The sequence below is a fragment of the Pseudonaja textilis genome, chromosome 6 (genome assembly GCF_049901715.1).
Source record: "Pseudonaja textilis isolate UNSWEBS1 chromosome 6, rPseTex1.2, whole genome shotgun sequence".
NCBI classification, from domain to species: domain Eukaryota; kingdom Metazoa; phylum Chordata; class Lepidosauria; order Squamata; family Elapidae; genus Pseudonaja; species Pseudonaja textilis.
Genome location: NC_141995.1, coordinates 18,771,871 through 18,791,532, shown reverse-complemented (window position 1 = coordinate 18,791,532; position 19,662 = coordinate 18,771,871).

Genomic DNA, 19,662 nt, shown 5'->3' with positions numbered 1-19,662 from the left:
TGTTGTTTTATGGCTTCATTTAATCACTTAGCCTAATTGCACTGTTTGCCAGAGAGCTCAAAGAGCAATAGGACTAAGCAGGCTTTGCTCCCAGATATAATTTATTTGCAGGCAAATATCAGCGTAAAAATACAGAAACAGAAATGCTATCTGGGATGGTAGAATACTGATTTTAAAAAGTGATTACATTTCAGAGCCTTTTCTATATCAGGCAATCGCTTTGTGGACTTATTCAGACATAATATTCTGAACAAGCTTTAATTCTGCTTCTCCTGTAGAACGAAATGAAAGCCAATGTTTATTTTAATCATTTCTAACTAAAATTCAAGCAGTATCTATCAGGTTTGCCAGTATCAGTCACAATTCAAACTTTCCAATATCCATACTTTCGTTAGACAGTTTAAATATGAAATTACGCAAAACAGTTTGCATTCAGTCTCCTATACTGTTTTCCTTTTTGTTTTCCTAGTATATACAGAGAAAAAGATCACTGCAAGAGAAACTGAGTACAATTCTGTTTCTATTCATATATTAGTCCTGGATTCATAGATTAGCTCACTTTGCTAAAGATGTATGGCAGAAAATTATTCAACCTCCCGGGAAATAAATCAGAACCTCATTCTGATTTGATATCCTGGTTTATAATCTAAAAACAAATCACATTTCCCTCACTTGGAACATAAGAAGTAGTTCTTTTTATATAAGGAAAGGAAACAGAAGTTTTCTGCACTTATAAAAGGGACAAGAATTGGATGCTATACATGCAAAATAAATACAATTGGTTGTTTCTGGAATATTAAACAATGGTTTCATATTGCACTGAGAAAAAAGAATATTTTTTACATCATGATAGAACTATCACTGTTTGAACTCAAATATCTATTGCCATTGTGGTCATATCTAACTATAGCTGATGTAAAAATTTTACAGGAAGACAGATTATTATATAGAAAAAAAATGCAATGCATATTGTTTATTAAGCTTGCTTTTCCACAGTGCCTTGCAGCAAGATAGACAGGTGAGACAACCATCCCAAAAGTTATCTGTGTTTTACAGATTTCCTTATCCCATAAAAATGCATATATATTCCCTCAAGTGGAGAAGGTAATTTCTTCTATAGGTACTATCCAACCATCACAAATTTTACAAGGAAATAGGCAAGTCCTGCTTGATACCATACCTGGATTGATCGTGCCTCAACAATAGATCATTCAAACCCAGGTATAGGATACCTAATTATTTGAAATAAATTATTTTCTCCAAAATAATGTGAAAATTGAAAATTGAAACTACAATTCTACATAGTCAGAGCATTTTGAAACGTAATTCTATCAAAATCCAGAATATGGGACTGGAAATATTTTAGGACTGGTATATTTATGGGAAATATATTAATGTAATTAATGTAATTTTGTTTCTCTTGTAGAAATCCAATGTGTAAAGAAATCACATGACAACATCTGAATACACCTGTCTTTTTAGCATTGCAGCAAACATGCATTTCTTTCTCTCACTCTCTGCTTCTTTATTCACACACCATGTGTTCTTGTAATTTTAATGTCTGTATATCCAAATGATATTGTAACTATCTCTATGTTTCTATCATCTTTTTTTTTTCTTTTTAAGGAAAAAATTAATTAAAAACAAAACAGAGTTAATAATGACGTATTTTCATTGGCACTAAAGGCACTAGTTACGAAAGCAACTGGCAATGACCAAAACATTGAATTCTCTGCTAAAGATCAATATATGTTTTGCAAAAAAGCAATTTTGCTGGATATCTGGATGATGTAAAGGCAAAAAGAGAAAATATAAGGCATTAAGAAGGTAATACTTTTTCTCCTGCAAATTTCCTTTTTAATTAAGAACAATGCAAGGTAATTACTAAAAGTCCTAATACCATTATTTTAGAAATATTTTTCAGTAAAATCTTTCCACACATTTTCAGTTAAATATTCCTTGGTTTTAGAAAGAATTGCTTTGTTTCCAGCTATTACTCTGATTTAGGAAGGGTGCAGTGATGAAAGATTATAGCTTGAGACACCTTAAAAAAAACAATTGTAATACAAACCGATAGTCTATTTGTCCCACTTTATGTGGGAGTGTAGACATCAAAATAATTTATATAACTTATATAAAGAATCATTACTAGAAAAAAGTTGCTTTTATTATTCTAGCTGAACATTTTATGAATTACTACTTTTAGATTTACACACTGCCCTTTTAAAAGATAGAATCAACATTGAAAATTATATAAACAGATTGTTTTGCTTTGTCATTTTAAAGGCTAGTTTATAAAACCATTTCCTTAATAATAATTTCTCATAGCCTTCAGAAGGAAACATTTCCCCTTCACCAAATATTAGTTTGGTTTATCATACCACTTGGACAGGAACTGCGTAATGCTAACTTTGATGTAAAATCCCAGTGGAAAATAAACTAGATTATCAAACGTCCAGATTCTGGAAAAGAAACACTGACCTGACACAAAAATTAGTGGGTTTTGATGCCAATCACCAGTGCTGGAAACTCTGAGTAGGATTTGCACTTTCCACAGCATCTGTCGGGATTCTCAGTTTGAATAGGACAGAGGAATGCGACTTTGGTGCTCTTCATCAGACACTGGATCATATGGTGACTAGCTGCCATTTGAGAAAGGAAAAGCAGAATTTTCTTCAGCTAACAAATACCCCACTTAATTGGATAGATGGCCTAGATCAGGGTTATCCAATTCCTGCCCCGCAGGCTGGATGTGTCACACGTTGGCCACTCCAATGCCCAGTTTAGCAAAGGGGGTAAAAAGTCCTGATAGGTCATGCCACTACGATAATGTGAGTTTGACACCCCTGGCCTAGATATTAATATATAGAACAATTATTCTGTTCTTATGAACCAACATATTTCAAAATATAACCTATATGTCAACCCTGAAGCTGAACTGACTGAGGCCATTTTGAGGCTTCAGTGTTGCCACTGCTGATACAGATACAGATAATCAGAGTTGGAAGGGACCTTGTAGGTCATCTACCCCACCTCCCAAGTGGGAGACCCTACACCATTTTTGACAAATGGCAGTCCAATCTCTTCTTGAAAGTCTCAAGTAATGGCGCTCCCACAACTTCCAAGGGCAAGCTGTTCCATTGGTTGATTGTTCTCACTGTCAGAAAGTTTCTCCTTGTTTTCAGGTTAAATCTCTCCTTGTTCAGTTTCCATCCATTATTCCTTGTCTGGCCTACAGGCACTTTAGAAAATAGTTTGACCCCTTCCTCCCTGTGGCAGCCCCTCAAATATTGGAAGACCGCTATCATGTCTCCCCTAGTCTTTCTCTTTACTAGACTAGCCAAGCCCAGTTCCTGCAACCGTTCGTTGTATGTTTTAGCCTCCAGTCCCCTAATCATCCTGGTTGCTCTTCTCCGTACTTTTCTAGAGTCTCAACATCTTTTTTATAATGTGGTGAACAAAACTGGATGCAGTACTCTAGGTGTGGTCTTACCAAGGCTTTATAGAATAGTATTAGAACTTCCCTTGATCTTGATTGTATCCCTCTGTTAATACAACTTAGGATTGCATTAGCTTTTTTGGTGGCGGCTGCACCCTGCTGGCTCATATTTAGCTGGTTGTCCACTAAGACTCCTAGATCCCTCTCACAGTTACTGCTATTGAGCCTGGTTTCACCCAGTCTATACGTGTCCTTTTGGTTTTTCTTGCCTAAGTGTAGGACTTTACTTTTCTCTACACTGAATTTCATTTGATTACGTATGGCCCAGTGTTCTAGTCTGTCAAGATCCATCTGGATCTTGAGCCTATCTTCTTGGGTGTTAGCTATTCCTGCCAGCTTAATATCATCTGCAAATTTGGTAAGTCCCCCTTCTATTCCCTCATCTAAGTCGTTAATGAAGATATTGAAGAGTACTGGGCCTAAGACAGAACCTTGTAACACCCCACTGCTTACTTCCCTCCATGTAGACTTAGACCCATTAAGGACTACTCATTGAGTACGGTTTGTCAGCCAGTTGCGAGCCCATCTAGTGGTGGTGCTATCTATTCCACTTTTTTCTAGCTTACTAAGAAGCAGGTTGTGGTCTACTTTGTCAAATGCCTTGCTGAAATCTAAATATATTATGTCCACAGGGATATAATAGGGATAGGCAAGGGGGATAGAGATAGGAGGGTTTCATGGCCAAAACAAAACACTTTCCAGTGAGAATCAAGGGCATTCCCACAAGTGTCTGGGGAGAGGAGGAGCAACATCACCTGGCAACTGGACAGGACCTTGATTGGACCATGTGACTGACAGTTGGGAAAAGGGGGGGAAACTTACTTTTAATTAGGTGAAAACCATGGGAATATTCAGAATCAGTTTTCACCAGCTTATGCCAATATGATATGTCCAGTAAACCAATTCTTTGAAGAACCTATTTGCCTCGCAGTTTTGTTTGTTATGGATGTATGACTTGGAACCCTGACATTATAACTTATATATAACTTCTTGAATTCTCCATGCCTTACAAAACTGACTACATATTTCCATCATAAGTGTTCCATTATGCTTATTAGTATTAGCATCACGTGCTCCTTTTATATATTTTTTATTATTGTTCACCATGTAGTCTATGCTAAACAAACAAACAAATATCATACCACATATGCATCTGCGCTGTTAAGTTCTTTCAAGCAAGTTCTCATTTGCCATAACGTATGGTTCATTACTGCCACAAGCAGGTGCATTCCATAATATATTAAACTATAGGCAGGTTGCAGCCTGCTTTTTAGTGGGACCAGATTAGGGAGTCCATGAAGGGACATTTGATAGATGCAGTGGTGAGGTGGGGTCTGCTAAAGGACATATTATCCCTGGCCTCCTCTTTCCTAGCTTTTGTGAGGATTGAGAGATAATTGTATTATCTTTTCTCATTATAGCAACAAGTAGGCTCACATTTTGTAGGGTATTAGGTTATGTTATTGACTAAGCATGCCTATAATCTTGGATTGCTGCTCCTACCATTGACTACCTTCATGTGCTGCTATTCTTCCAGATTCTAGTAGGTTCAGTAAAGCATGATTCAGGTATTTTTTGTTTGATCTATGCTTTTTAAGCTTTCAGTTTTAATTTATCATGATAGACAAGTTCAGCCAGTGGGAATTTTTTTATTTCTATTAAGCTTATTTTGTTGTGAATCCCAACATCCCATTTTTGTGGAGTTATGCACAAAATGAGAGGATTAAGAATCAATATAGCTATGCCCTTCTAAAGTGGTACCTGTGCTTGACTTCCAATGAGGATTCATGACAAACTAGGATTCATGACAAACTCTACCTCTACTGAAGAGGTAGAGATGGCATTACAGTGAGATTGGCAGATAGAAGATACATTCTGGCCAGCAAAATTTCTCCAGAAAAAGAAGAGGTAATGAGGGCACCCATTTGTACTCTGGACAGCTGCAGAGGTTTTTCCAGTCAGTTCATGACTTAGCAGTTGGGAGTTGAGGGATTTCCACTAATCTCACAGCCTCAATGTAGATTTATGGATACAGAGTTCTGCCAAGAGTTTTGGAAATAGTTTCCTAACTGCTTTTCAACTAATAAAAATGTCAGGCTCTGAGTTCACTTGGAGCCTGTCAGCTCCGAATATGTATCACAGCAAGTCAGCTGGCCACATCACCTTATCTCTGCTGCTGCCAGATCTGTATTTCTGCTTGTGCGCTGGCCGATGGCTTTGGAATGACTTAACAGAGCTGAGGATGGATTCTGCAACAACTGCGGGGCTGCAATGATGAAGCAACTGCAGGACTGGAAATGGCTCTTTTCATGTATTGATGTGGTGCATATTGTTAAAGGGGTTTGAGACACATATAGATGGTAATTAAGCCTTAGGTTAAAACATGGTGAAAGTGGCACCAGGTGGGGATCAGTTAGTGAGGGTTGGAATAGGTTAGGGATGTAGACATGTTATAGGGTTAATAGCATTTAGGGATAATGGGTTAGGTGTGGCCAGAACTAGAAGTGAGTATAGGCCTGGGTGTAGTGGTGTGTGTCTCATGATAATGGTAATCAAAGGAAAGGGAGCAAACTCAAACCCAACTCTAACCTTGCCTGGCTTTTAGCCTTTTAGTCAGAGAAGAGTATTTGTTGTTTGCTGAGCTAATGAATAAACCACCATTGCACTACAAAGGAGCTGGAGTTTGTTCATTCATTTCAGGACAAATCTTCAATACTCAAGGACTGGCTGAGAAAGAACCTCTTGACTGTCAGATTTTGCAATAATGCATAGGAGATCCTTTAATTTTCAGCAAAAGAAGTTTTAAAGATAAGAATTTTAGGGGGGAGGGGAATAAACAGCAAAAGAAACAGATGAAGGGTTCAGGTGGATTTAAAATAAGATTTTGAAATTAATTACCGTATTTTTTTGCACTATAAGACACTCCAGACTATAAGACGCACCTAGCTTTTGAGGAGGAAAACAAGAAAAAAAATCTGCCTCTTTCTTCCAACAATTTGCCCCCTTGCAGCAAACAGCAAATAGCCTGGTCAGCTTCAGCACAACCTGATTTAGTATGAGCAGATGATTGACAGTTGGATCGGCCTCCTGGAATATGGCTGATCAGCTGTTCCAGGCTGCAGGGTTCACCACTGCCTATTGCTGCCTCTGCGGGCCCCATTTTTGGCCTCTGCATATCCTGTTTTTAGACTCCATGCATCCTGTTTTTGGCCTCCAAGCATCCTGCTTTTGGCACGTTCCAGGCAGCAGGGATCACTGCCACTCACCGCCTGGAATGGGCTGAAAATGGGATGCGCAGAAGCCAAAAATGGGGCACACAGGTACGGGATACACGGAGGCCAAAAACAGGACACTCAGAGGCCAAAAATGGGATGTGCGGAGGCCGAAAACAGGACTCATGGAAACCACCAAACAGCTGCTTGTGCTAAATCAGGCTGTTTGCTGCAAGGAGGCAAATTGCTGGGAGGCAGAGACCGAAGAGTGGGGGCCGGTGGGTGGGCGGGGCTTCAGCAACATTCGCTCTAAAAGATGTACAGACATTTCCACAAACTTTTGGAGAGGGGGAAAAGTGTGTCTTATAGTACAAAAAATATGGTATAAGCATAATAATAATAATAATAATTAAAGGGGATACACAAATAGCACGCCAGAAGACTGACTTCGATAACATTCTTAGATTTACAAAGGAGCACTGTTAAACTTCAGAAGTTTAACAAAGAAGCAACAAAATAAAAAATTAAAATGCTTATTTAAAAGAAGTAAATAATATATATTGTTAAAAGTAAAAGGAAGAAATATAAAGCAGGTTTATTTGATTAGGGTTAAAATAGATATGTTGTTATTTCTGGTAACTTTTAATTGACTTAATTTTAACTATGACTGGATAAGGAGGAACTTTTAAGGATTTAATTTTAAGGAACTGGTTATTGATAAGAAATGAGGTATGGAATGAAGAGATAATTGGTTGTACTTTAAGAGAAGGTGATAAGTTGTTAAAATTGTTAATACTTGCTGTGATGGAAGGGATAGACCATTTATACATTTCATCTTTGCTTTCTTTGTTTTTAATTTTTCTCTTTTTCTTTCATTTTTTTTCTTGCACTTCCTTATTTTTTATCCTTTTAGTTTTTATAGTTTGTGTTAGATTTTATCTGTTTAACTGCAATGTTAAAAAAAGAAAGTATTGTACAATAAGGTTATACCACCTTTTATATATAATAGACATTAATTCTAATTGATTATGTGTCATGTCATATTTAAGGTAAACGTTACACTTTATGCCCAGATACATAAAAACACCTCACTTGTTTATTTTAACAATTGGTTAGAATCATATTTCCTTAGTCTAGTGCATCAAAAGAAGTCGAATGTCAACGCTTTTCATTTTCTTTTCCTCTTTACCCTACACTTTGTCTTCTTCCTCTTTTTCCTCCACTATTTTTCCATTATCTTAATTTTCCTGTTTTTTATGTTTTGATAAATGAATAAAAATAGTTGAACTAATAATTGGTTAGACTCTGCTTTAAATATTGAATGATAATATAATCACCTTCCTTTTTCTATATGGATAACTACTTCATATTACACTTATGTATATTTATAATCTCTATATGTGTCAGGTGAAAACAACTATGTCCACATGTGAAGGTTCAAAATTATTGCTTTATTGCTTAAGTCTATACACAGGAATCTTCTCAGACTAATGATTTGCACCTGGGCAAAACTAAATAAGGGTCAACAGTATACATAGAGTGTCAACTCACGAAGCATTCCTGACCTGCTCTTGAGTTGCCATAGGCAGGGGGATGGGGAATCAAGCCTCACAGCTGCATTGAGGAACTTGCATTTCAGTCAAAGCAAAGCACATTCCAGCAGCAACGTCAAGGTCATCTCCACAGAGATCCACAGTGGCCAGAGGGAGTAACTTCTACAATCCGCAAAATTGTTTCATTGGGGAATGTGATTGATGACACACCTTAGGAGGAGGGGAAAACAGTGTCAGAGTCAAGGCACGAATTAAGTGAGGTCAGAGTTGGCTTTACTTGGTCCATGCCAACATGACGCTTCTAATAAATAATTGGATTTCTTTTGAAGCTTGGCCTGAGGTTCATTATTTAATTAGGGCATAAGGCTGAACCCTGACATAGAGACTCTAAATTAATGCCCTACTTGACTTCTACCCCTGGCTTTCCAATCTCTAGTCTATACTACAACACTGCCTCCTCAAATAAACCAAATCAGCTATTACTACAGAAGACCCTATATTTTATTACCTGCCCAGTGATCTTCAGGATTCATATTAATCACAGCCTGCAAACAGAGATTAACTTTTATTGAAGTGGGGTTTTTTTCGTTCTCTCTGAAGTATGAAAAAAGGACTATTTACTTGACTTAGAGAAGGAGGTCTTGGTGTTTTCATGCCTATATAAGTTAAAGGTAGGCAACAAAAAGAAATGTACTCCTTTACATTTTATCTTTCTGCTTTTCTCATTAAAAAGTTACATTAAAAATAAAACAAGGTGCTGCCTATGTGGCAACACCTTATTTTTGAACACCTTCCAGCAGAAACTTCTAGCTGTTGGTTTTCGTCCAGTGCCATTCCAGGAGATTTCAATATTCATCAACACTTTCTTCCACAGCTCCCCTGCCATCTGAAATAGCATTTACAAGAGCTATTTAAGCAACAGAGACTGAAAAGACTGAAATATCACTGCCAAAAGCCATCTAAAATACTAATTTTCTTTAAGCATGTGCAGAAATTGCTGCAAGAAGAACTGTTTATTATCATTTTTGAACCTATGCAGGAGTTTTGTTTTGGATTAGCAGCTCTACAGTCATTTCCCCTCCTTTCTTTTTTGTCTGCTATAGTAGCTGTTCATCTAAACAGATTTCCTTCAAATACATTTGGTGGATAGTATTATTTCATACAAATCTTGAATGGTAGCATACATAACGGGATGAATACATTTGCGAATTTTAATGAGCTGTTCTCATTCTAAGCTTCTTACCATATATATGCAAATTAGAGTCAGGTGCTGCCAGCCACCTAGAGGCAAACCATACTTTGACTCAAACAGCAAATTGCATTCTGCAAGTCTGTAGAATCTTTAAATTTAAAACGTCTGAACTTTAAAGAAGAAAACAAATCCAGACCGACCTTTTAGAAATCTTCCTTGCCTTCACCTTTGGAGGTGAATAACTCTTTTTTTTTTTATAACACTGTGTGCATATATCTAAAAAGTTAGGGAACCTACCTGACATTTTGCTGTGCATTCTTGTATCATTACCCATTTCCTTGGTCCTCCAGCATTTTTTCCTTCCATCACTGGAGGTAAACAGTCACACAGAATTACAAAGCAAACTCCTGCCTGTGGAAGAAGGCATGTGATTTTCCGCAGCACAAAATCTGGTGTAAGGGAGAATAAATTCTAGATATATTCTTGGATCATCAAGGTGAAATAAATTGAAAAAAGTGCTGAATGCCTGATTTAGGAAAAAAAAGTGGTTGATGTCAAAAGACCTGAAGAGACAGGCAAATCTTTTTTTAGCACGATGGAGTCGGTGCCCATGAATTACATTGCCATGAAATGTTGGAAGCAATTATAAGCAATTTCCTTAAATATAGAGCTGAACAGCAAGAAAGGCTTTAGATATCTTTGGCATTTTGCTTCTGAGATATGTCCATAACAAAGGCATAGAAGGCCATTTGACTCCTGATAGGATTATTGTAGTTAGGAGAGTTATCTTTTTTTTTCATTTTTCATTTTTATTAGTTTATAGTATAAAACACAAAAATACAAAAACAATTAGTAGGGAAAATGGGAGAAGGAAAAGGGAAGGGAAGAGTATAGAAAAGAAAGGAAAAAGAAAGGAAAGACTCTCTTTGGTGCAGTAAAATAAAATAATAACATCAACTGTTAACTTTTACATAATAATATAAACTAGCCCAGGGGTGTCAAGCTTAACCCAGGGGCCAGATCCTGCCCACGGGGCACTTAGATCTGGCCCATGGGGCTGCTCTGGAAACAGCGAAGGACCAGCCTGTGATGCCTCTGCCAATGAAAATGGGACTCAGAAGGACCATGGGTGCCCTCCCAAGCTCTGTTTTCACTGGCAGAGGATTGCAGGAGGCCTTCGCAGCTGAAAACAAAGCTGAGTAGCCTGTTTTCATTGGCAGAGTGCTCAGGTCACCACAGGGGCCCCAACATGAGTGATGTTGATCTAGCCATGCCCACCCTTGCCACGCCCACCCCAGTCCCCTGAGGTCAAATACAACCCTGATGTGGCCCTCAATGAAATCGAGTTTGACACCCCTGAACTAGCCATTTCTATATCAACAATCCTATCTAAATGCTAGTCCAAAATCAAACTTTCATTTTTTTTAAGTCACAAAGTCCAGAAGCAGTTACCAAGTAGAGACAAAAGTATTTATGTTTTTTTCTCTTATCAAAGCAGTCAACTATTCTGGCTTTTTTGTCATTGTTGAAAATAAGTATCTTGAACTGGACTTTTGTTGGTTATTTCTTCATTTCCTTATGTTTGTCAGTGACATCCAGCTCCTAAAAGAAGAAGCACAGTTGTCCAATAGCTACTCAGTTTATTTTCCAGCCCTAAGTGACCCTGAGATAATGTCTCCCTTGTGTATGACTAATTATACCTATTGAAATTGGAATTTTTGGTGTTGTTTAGGTTTTTTTTTTCATAATCATACAATATGATGTTATCAGTATACAGACAACAGTAACTTGTCATCACAAACTGAAATTGGCCCATTAAATTACTCTAGATAAGGCACTGGATTCCTTATTACAACCTATATCAAAATATTGCATTTAAATCACCTTACAAATGAGTGATACAATTTCCTCACACATCTTCAAGAAGATCTTTAAGAGCTCCAATATTGGATTTTCTAGAGCAAAGAACTTCTGACTACTCTTAATAATTCTGCTGAATAGCTACTTCAAATAATGGGGTCTGTAAGATCTTCTTTGAAGCGTTCTTTGCCATACAATAAGCATGATGTCTATACTAAAGCATATCAGGTTGAAGCCTTGAAGACATGTATTCAAAACTTACTTCATTGTTCAGATTTTATAGAAAAACAGAAAAATAAAACTTTAACCCTACTCTATTTTTCTATTCAGCAGGTCAACAAGGGTATGAACAGGCTCTAGATTCTGGAAAATCCCACAGACCAGTCAAAAATCAAAATGTATACTCTCCAGGGATGAACTATCTCTTACTTTTGTTAAGGTATTACAAACCAGGAAGCAATATAATTTTAAAACATGCTGACAGTCTCCTCTCAAGGTTCTCCAATAAAGCTATTGGATAGATAGACTACCATCTGCTAGTCTGAACCTCCTAACACTCTAGTTTCTCCAGCTGGGAAGTACTTAGTCATCTATCAAGGACTCCTGTTTTTTTTGCCCAGTTCTAGAAATCAAGAGGACAGGGGTCATTGCAAACTTCTTGTCCAAAAGCCACAAATGCAAAGCTTAACATAAATAACCCTAAAAATTGTTTCTGTAATTATACAGTCTTTCTTGAAGAAAGAGTTAATAGTAAACCAAAGAAGTTAAAATCTCTAGAAACAAAAAGGAGTATACTTAAATAGAAGGAAAACAAGGGAAGAGAAAACAAGAACTCATAATAGAATCAACTTAACTACATTGTTACTATCCTCTTAAATAAACTCCTGGGTTTTGGCCCATCTTCACTGCAGAGAAGGTAGTGGAGCGAGATGACCTGGCTCTCCTCTTTGATCTTTACAGATAGCTCCCCTTTGGATAATGCTTTTTTTTCTGAGCACTTATTCTCAAGTTTTGTGAATGTGAGTGATAAGTAAAGACCAGTCTCTTTAGGAAAACTGGACATTGGCTTTGTCCAATCAAGACAGTGCTCTATCTATGAAGCATTTGGCTTAGGCAACAAATTCAAACTACTTATAAACCCACCTTCCACTTGGTGGAATTACAAAGGTACAGCCTGTTCTAATTGGTTGTGTTTTTGTATAAATAGGATTACATGGAAGAAGGTTTTGGGAGGAGTGAGGTGGAACAGTTTAATTTCATTGATTCAGGCTTCTCAGTATTCAGTCAATTTATCAGAAACTTGAGGCATATCAAAATTACAAGTTTGTCATACCCCGCAGTATTTTCTCATGGATGCTTTCCCTTCAGTGCTAAAAACAAACAAATACCAGGGGGAAAAGATGCTAAAGAGGAAATTGCTTGGGTAGAGAGGGTGACAGGAGGGGTTGGGTAGAAGCATAATCTTTCTGCTGCTATTCTCCTTCCACTAGATTTTCATATTATGACCTCTCCAGTATGCATGCATACACAAGCTCACACATATTATCATAATTTTTAGAGGCTTTAGTACTCAGACCTAAACATTTATTAAGTGAGCAATTTCACCTTGCAAAAAGACTGGTTTTAAAAATAGATGGGATAACAGCAGACATCAGCGATACTTTTGAGATTGCTTTCCAGCAACCTTTGTTCAGATGTTTGGAAGACATTCTTGTTTATTTCACTAATAACAAATTGGCCAACTGAAATAGCTCCAAAATTATCACTGTCACTTTGAATAAGTCCTAATTGGATCACGACAGCAATACAGTGTGAGCTCTCAGTATTTTACCATCAGCATACAATGCTGCAGATCAGAGGGATGTTGATGCAGGCAGGAACAGCTTTTGAAGATTTGGTTGCAGCACCTCTGCCATGGGATCTCTCCCTGATGTCCAATGGATCCACTTTGAGAGTCTTCCCTTAAAGCAGGGGTGTCAAACTCAAAGCCTGTAGGCCAGATCCAGCCCATGGGGTGCTCAGATTTGGCCCATGTGGCCACCCTGGAAACAGCAAAGGACCATCTTGAGGTGCCTCTGCCAGCTAAAATGGAGCTCCGTGTTTGCTGACAGAGGGCCGCAGAAGGCAGTCGTGGCTAAAATGCCCCCCCCCCAGCTCCATTTTCGCTGGTAGAGGGTTAGCAAAACAAACTAAAAACAAAACAAAAGGAAAAACGTTTCCCCTTTTGCATTTGAGCATTCAAGAGGGACAGGAAAGGAAAAAGAGAAAGAGGAAAGACAAAGAAAAAGAAGAAAAGATAGGAAGAGAGCAAGGAAGGAAAAATAAGGAAAGAGGGGAAGGAAGAAGATTGAGGAGGGAAGGAAAAAGAAGAAAGGGAGGGAGGGAGGAGGTTATAATGAGAGTGAGGGAGGGTCTGAGGAAAGTCCTGTTTTAGCACTTGGCCACCACAGGTGTCCCCCACATGAATGACAGTGAACTGGCCACACCCACATTGGCCCCCTGAGGACAAACACGACGTTGATGCAGCCCTCAATGAAATCGAGTTTGACACCCCTGCCTTAAAGACATGGCTGTTATTCTAGGTAGTTGGAGCGTCTCTAGGATATATGATGTTGACCAATTCTATCATGTGGTTATTAGTGTTGTCATATGTATTTGTTATATTTTTTTGTTTGGTTTTATGCTGAGAGGCACTCTGTACAGTAGGGCAGTGTCCAAGTTGAAGAGAGCTGAACAGGTTGAATTCTGAGCGGTCCAACAGACAGAATGTTTAACTCATCCCTTTTAGCATAATGAAACTGATGATGTTACCTAGTTTGGGTAATATTTGGAAATTTCAGCTGGTGCAGTTATGTATGTCTCTAGAACTACACATATTGCACCTCTGTTCAGTGAGCAGCTTTGGTTACCTGTTTCCATGTCCAGTTCAAGGTACTGGGTTTGACTTTTAAAGCCCTACATGGCATGGGATGTTTAATTGAGAGACCACCTCTCCCTGGTTCCATCTGATCCAGAGGTGGTATTCAGCAGGTTCTGAAAACCAGTAGCAGAAATTTTGAGTAGTTTGGAGAACCAGCAAATATCACCTCTGACTGGAGATTTTACAATATCCTTCCCCTGCCATGCCCACCAAGCTGCCCCCACAGAACTGGCAGTAAAAAAAAAATTGAATCCCACCACTGATCTGATTGTACTCCTTGTAGCATCCTCCTCCAGGGAATTTGTCTGTGTGTGAAAAGAAGGGAGTCACCTAGCCATCACATAATATTATGGTTACTCTCCGGGGATTTCCAGATCAGTTTCATAGGCGGAGTGGCCAGGATATGATCAAAGACATTGGAAGCTTGGAATAATATCTAATTTATATGATTGAAAGCAGCCCTATCCAAAAAAAAAAAAATGTATCCTTTGTCCCGTCTCTAGGCTTCATTTTCCTCCATTCTTTCTTTTTTGAAATGAAAAGATAAATCGGCGAAGACTAATTTGGCCCAAAGCAGGGAATGGGCAGGTGCTGCCAGGCAGGTGAGAGAAAAGAGTTCCTTACAGCTCCATCCCTCACGCAGGTGTCATTTGCAGCTGTAGCCCTTGCATCTTCCCTGGGTGTGTAAGTGCTGAAGGAATTATGTTACGTACACAGTAGAGCCCATTAATTAAATTACAGATCCCTGACAGCAGCAGCAGCAGGAGGGGGATCATCAATCACCACACAAACAGGCTGGCACATGAGCAGCATCAAATAAAAGGCAGGAACATAAAGCAAAACGGGGTCTAGCTAATCTTGGATTTCCTGGCGGTGGCCACTTCATTCATTTGGTGTAGTGTTTAATGCAGGGGTGGATGACATTTTGAGGGCTAAAGGTTGCACTTAACATTTTTTAGGGAAGGCTGAGGGATACAACATGAGGCGGCAGTGAGATTTCTTTCTATTTTATCTGTAAGGCCTGTTTTAGGAATTACATTGCAGTCTTTACCCGTTTCTCTCTCAAAATGGCATGAATGCCACCATTTTTTAGCAATCATAATCTGACAGGCTTCTGTGGGCTGCAAAAGGGGGACTTGTAGAGAATTAGGAAGGTGACCTTGATGGAGATAGGTAAAATTACCTAGGCAAAAGGGGCTGAAACATGTTATTTAAGTCCAGAGAAATGAGAAATGATATAACATTTGGAAGCACACTAGATAGGCTCAATCCTGATTCACTAAACTATACGGTGGTACAGCACAATCATATTCTATTATTATACTCCATTTCATTAAAAGTAGTTTTGTGTTCCCGTGAGTTGATTTCCTAACCCGGTCTACCTAATAATACTTAGCACTGCCAGCCAGGAGGAACAAAGTTGCCACCAAGATTTGGATGCCCCCCTCCATTCTCCTATTGTTAGGAAGAACTGTGAAGACTTAGGCCTTCAACAAGGGAGAGTGAGGCTTTCCATCTTTAATTTTTTAATCAATTTTATTGTAATTTCTGATTGTTGTGAGCCACCCAGAGTTGAGAATCAAAGAATCAGGCAGCATATAAGTTTAATAAATTATCATGGTTAGTCACACAGTCAGCTAGATGTTTACACTGGATTTGGCATTTTTATCCACCAACTGAGTCCTTGAGATAGGCAGAAATGGTTGTTTAATAATATTAAAGGTATATTTGCAGGATGCAAGCAGTTCCAAGTAAAGCTGCCTTTTGCAATGGTGGTGATTTTACTAGTACTGATGATGTTCAAGTGATGTTCCAGATATTTTTGGATTGCACCCAAGACACTTTTCACTATTGATATTATCAGTCATTCTACTTCTATTTGCAGGTCTTTGTATTTTGCTAACTTCTCCAGTTCTTTGTATTCTATTCTGTTCTTCAGAATACTACTCAGGTATTGCCACATCTACTATCCAGACTTTTCTGTCTTTTTTAATCATCAATTTTTATGTCTGGGATGTTATGTGGCACATGACACCCCCTGTTTGAATTCCAAAGTCTCAGAGTACTTTAGCTTTTTCATTTTCTAACCCTTTCTTTATTTTGTGGTCCCACCAGTACTTACTTGCACGTAAGTGGTATTTCTTGCAGATCTTCCAATACACCATTGTTGCTACTTTGTCTTGAAATTGTTTGTAGTCAGTCTGTGTGAGCTTCTTGCAGCAACTCAATGAGGTGGGTCCACTGTCAGCTTCTTTGCAGAGGTGTCATTTGCTATCTGTTGCTGTCTTCTCAATTCTGGCTTTTTCTGCATTTGTTTTAAAGGCTTGTTATTATTGTTACTGTTGGTAAGTGTTGGTAACAATGACAGCTATATGGGAAATTGAAGCCAACAGTTGTCCATCTATACTTTAATTATTCTTCTAGGTTAGGGCATGAAAAAGCCCTAAGGATGACTATGATCTATTTTAGAGTTCAGGGTAAAAGGCAGCATGAAGCATTGTACTGGAGCAATTTCCAACTTTTTTCTTCAGCTGGACTGTTTGCTGCCATCAAGTGGCTTTTAAATGTTTGTATCCTAAATATGGTAGTTCAGCTTAGCAAGAACGAGTAAAACTAGGAGAGAAGCTTTGTGTAAAAAGTATTCCATTCTTCATACCAAAATGAATTCCTGAACTGAACCAAGTGTTCAGCAGTCCTCTACTTGGCAACTGTAATTCTCTTCGCTGTTATTGTGCAATTGTCTCAAATCAGTGAATAGCAGAATTCTAATAAAAGTGATAACCTAGATCTCAGAGGAGGTGACATCTCAAGATGCTCAAGAGATTCAATTCTGACAGAGTGGATATAAAGGCAAATTCCCTATTGCAGATCAACATCAGCATCACCTAACATCTGTTATGTAATATGACTGATAGACCCTGAGCTTGTCATTGATCGGTGTATTCTCTGGGAAGGACTAATAGGTCTTTTCTCCAGAAAGGAGAATCATTGTTCAGGTCATGTGTTGTAGCACTGGACCGCTAGAGCATGACAAATTTACAAGTGCATGGGGCTCTGTAGCCTCATCCAGTTAATGTGGCAATCTGTCCATGTTTGAGCTTCATAGCATAGTAGAGAGACCCAAATCTCCTCCCAGTAGACTTCAGGTCACTGTGCATTGAAGTTGAGAAACAGAAGGATAACAGAAAGAAAAATTTCTAGTATTTGCAGTCCTTTAAGCCACAATCACAAGTGTCTCTGTGTACCACTAGATTATACTAATGACTTCTGGTCTATGAACGTAGGTACAATGGTCTTCAAGTTCATAGTTTTAGCTCACCAAAACAAAGAGGCATTTCTGACACTAGGGATTAGGAGAAACAGAAAAACTGTTCTTCAAAAGTGTTTTGACTTTAGCTTATTTAACATATTAGCTAGGAAAGCCACTGTCTATGGATATACATAAATACAGTCAGTTGTATTGATAGTTGACCTGATTAGGCAGGAGTCTCCCTGGAGGTATATTTCAGCAGGACAGAAGTTTAATTAAGGTTAGTTCATTCTTTCCATTTTAGAAACAAATTTTAACATTTGAAAGGATAAGACCATTTTCATTAAAAAAAAAAAACTTTCCTTGATTCATTGTCTTCACTTGATATTTTTAATCTCCCATTCCAGAATGAAGATGAATTTTGAAAACAACAATAAAAACAACCTTGAGTTCCATGTCCAGTCTAACATTTTTTCTATGTGCATATATACATCTTGACAAAAAGAGTATTCTTCAATACCAGAAAGAGCAAAGACAAGAAAAGGACAATAAACTAGTTTCCAAATTGGCTAGTTTGTGTTCAACATGCCCTACTCCTACTTGAAAAATAAAACTATCACAATTTGTTTACAAACTTACAATTTCTTACCAAGGGCCTCTCTCTGACCACTTGTTTTCTGGACTGGCAAGCTAATCTATTAGAAATGAAATGGAATGCATTTTTTGTCATAAAATTATATATATTATCACTGTATCATATACTATGATAAAAATAAATATTTTTTTTTCTCACTTATGGAGTAAAGTGAAGTTTTGGGAGTAGAAATACCTTTACTCAAAACCATTCAGCACAGGTTTTTAGGAAAGCATTTCAATTGACATCGTATTCCTAATGCTTAGACGTGGGCCTGATAAAAGCTAAATCTGTAGTTTGGATGAATGTCATTCATTCATTCATTCAGTTTAGGCCACTACCCAACTCCAAATGCCCTGGATGGCTCACAATATGAAAAGATGAAATACAACAGTTCAAAACTTAAGGGAAGAAATGTATTTAACTTTTCTTCAAGTTTTTTCATGATAAGTTTACACCTGGCCCAGAGTCTGAAGATTTAAAAAAACGTAGTAGAGAGGACAACCTCTCCGGTTGCTGATGAAATGGGTTATGAACAAGCATAGAATGTGCTGAAACAGAGGCTTCCTGGAATAGAAATATAGGCTGATTGAGGTGAAATTCTGCAAATATAATGTTGGGATTTGGTTACACAATTTTTAGATCACACAATATCTCAAATAGCTTTCTTTCCCATACATTCACTGTTGTTGCATCAGTCTGAAGTGGCCAATAAGAGCTGCTCCAGTCCCACCTACTCTTGATTACCTGACTTCAGCTCTAACATAACAGTGGTGAAGTATACCAGTTTTTACATATCTTTGCAGCTCTTGTTGGACACTGTCAGGCTCTAATATGACTATTACTAAACATCATTTGGCAAAGGATGATTCAACTCTATCGCACTTATGGGCTTTGAACAAAATGAAAAGACCAATATGAGGATGTGGGAAGATAATGTTGGAAGGGTATGTAGCAGGGCTAGGAACAGGTGAGGAAAGATACAAAAACAGATATGTAGCAGAAAGAAAATAGAGGATCTTTTAAAAAGTGGAAGAAAAGTGGGGAGAAAGAAACAGAATGAAAAGGAAGTCGAAAACAGCTGAAAAACTAGACAGATTGACGATAGAGTTACAGTTATAAAAAAGGCCAACTAAACATTGCAAGAAACCTCAAGTTTCTGCTCTATGCCACTTTTCTGGCGATGTTCACTATGTATGATATGAGATCACTACCACCATCTCACCACAGGCAGTAGTAGTAGAAGGTGAAAGATATAGCAAGAAAGAGAAAAGGAAGGAACACGGGGTACCAGCAATACCTTCTCTTTTGTGATATTCCATCCTCAGGCTTAAATGAAGACTTTGATTTGGAAGCACGGGCACAAAAGATTTCTTCAGTAATAAATTGCTATTCAATTTATTCAAATTTATTTCATTCAGCATTCAAATGTGCCATATTTAATACCTGCTTATCCTTTTACAACTTGATTGAAGGGCAAAATTAGGGTGGGAGTAGTCTGCAAATAATTCCTGAGCATCTGCAGAAGTTTCTGGGTGGTGT